Source organism: Salvelinus sp. IW2-2015, unplaced genomic scaffold (assembly GCF_002910315.2).
Source record: "Salvelinus sp. IW2-2015 unplaced genomic scaffold, ASM291031v2 Un_scaffold12715, whole genome shotgun sequence".
In the NCBI taxonomy this organism is placed as follows: Eukaryota; Metazoa; Chordata; class Actinopteri; order Salmoniformes; family Salmonidae; genus Salvelinus; species Salvelinus sp. IW2-2015.
In genome coordinates, this window is record NW_019953971.1 from 1 (window position 1) to 2018 (window position 2018).

Here is a 2018-nt window from a genome sequence, read left to right on the forward strand (position 1 = left end):
GGCTACTCACGCTCTCTTCTACTGCATCCTCCCCGCCATCTAGCTACCCTATGTCTCCAGACTACCATTATGTTTTCTTCTTTCACAGCCTTTCAGCCTTTACTTCAAACATTTAGCAAATCAAAAACATAACACTGGAATGTCAACTTGAGTTATGTGTAATATCATGTTACATACTCAGACCAGCTGTACCCGACGTGGTCACTAGATGTCACTAGAGTCCTGGAAATGCCAGATTTCACTAGCTTGGACRCACACACACATTTAGGTTAGAAAAGTCTGTTTCTATTGTTTTATTTCTTTAGTCTGTTTGTCAATGTCTGCATCCCTTAATTTTTTTTCAACAGCCGTCCATCTCTCCTAACCAGAGTACAATCATCTCATAACGTTTTTGTGAGTTTGAATTTTCCCCGTGCAGCTGTGTTTTATTCAGAGGGGGAGTTGCCACGTGGGAGCTTTGTTTGTTGTTTATGTTTTGTCATGTGCGTGTCGTCATGCTTTCTGTAAACCTGTGGTTTGCTTCTGTTCAGAAGGGTGAACATTTCAGAACGTTGCAGTTAGAAATGCAATGCATAGAACAGACACAATAGGCTATTCTCTATGACAATGAAGATAAATGTCTGTTCTACATGAACGTTCTGTACAGTTTCACCCTCCTGAATAAGCCTGGGCTGTGCAAAGCAGACTGTCTGTTGGCTACTGGACTAAGCTTTATGTTGTATCACATATGTCTGTCTTATACTGATAAACTCCTCTCCTCCACTCCCTCTCCTAGATGGAACACCTGACGATGGCAGCGGAGGAGGAAAGTGCTGACTACAGCTGATCTAGGAGCCAACTAACAAGCCAAACGCAGGGGCTCTTTTCTACTCTTCAAATCAAGCATCTAGTTTATCATCCATGGGATGCAAGGGAAATACTATAGCTAGTCTATCAATCAATAAGGATTTATACTGGGGAGGGGTAAGGGGTCAGGGGTGGGTTAGGGGTATTGATTGTACAGTGTGGGTCTCTGTTGATTGGACAGTGAGACAGTTTAATTGGAGAGGCTTACTAGTGGCTAAGAACTATAATATTAAAATGATGCCTAAACTGTGTTGCCTTGGTAAAAGATACAAGTGATTTATTGAGAAAGCACTTTAATACTCATGTTGGCAGGTTTTGGGGGATTTTAAATTCAAAGTTAAACTGTAGGTGAAGATAGATTTTTTGTATTTTCTTCGATAACARCTGTTCTGGGGTTTTCTGTATAACTTGTTTGTGTTATTGAGAAACACATTCTTTGATTGCTTTTGTTGCCTTAAATTAGTCCAATCTGATTTGAGCTCTGAGTGTGTTCTGTGGCCTGTACTTTATCTAACACTTCATGTCTCTTTAAAGCTCACAGTTAACTATGACATAACTGATTGAAATAATGATAGACTAACAAAAACTCACTGTATAAGTTGAATCAGCTGTGTTACTGCCTCGCTGGAGCAAAAGCCATGTGGTAGATCTACATACTTCTCATTCTCAATCTGACTGGTAATGTTAGGCAGGAGAAGTGGCAAGTCCACAGTAATTAACTATACAACAGGCTGAAACCTGACGAACTCCACAGATGAACCAAAAAATTACATTTTGGCAACAGTCAAAAGCCAAGTCCCTAACTTGTTCTCCCTCTTTAATGATACTCTCCCAGTTTTGAGCTCTCCATCTCCCTCCCTTTCTCTGCTATTACCTCGCTCTCCCCTTCTCACTCATCCAGGCTTCCTCCCCCATCCCTCTTTTCACTCGTCTCTGTACATTTTATGAGATGGTAGTTAGACAATACAAATCTATAAAGTAATTCATTAATGGGTACCATGGCTCAGCAGTCAGTCAGTGCCTTCCCAAACTCACTAACTCAATATTTGCTCTTTCTAAAGTACCGGTGGTAACAAGTACAGTACAGAGCCGTGTAACACTGACCAGCCCATCCCACAGTGACCTAGCTCACAGGTGGACAAAGATATCTGCAAAGGGCCAGTGTGGGTGCA

At 41.4% G+C, this 2018-nt stretch overlaps 1 long non-coding RNA gene across 1 annotated transcript; it reads left to right on the forward strand.

The window, feature by feature from the left end:
• The first annotated feature begins 303 nt into the window (after positions 1 to 303).
• LOC112080193 (uncharacterized) lies at positions 304 to 1319 on the forward strand. Its single transcript, XR_002896133.2, has 2 exons — positions 304 to 393; positions 776 to 1319. It is a non-coding gene; the product is annotated as an uncharacterized lncRNA (long non-coding RNA).
• Positions 1320 to 2018: the final 699 nt, after the last annotated feature.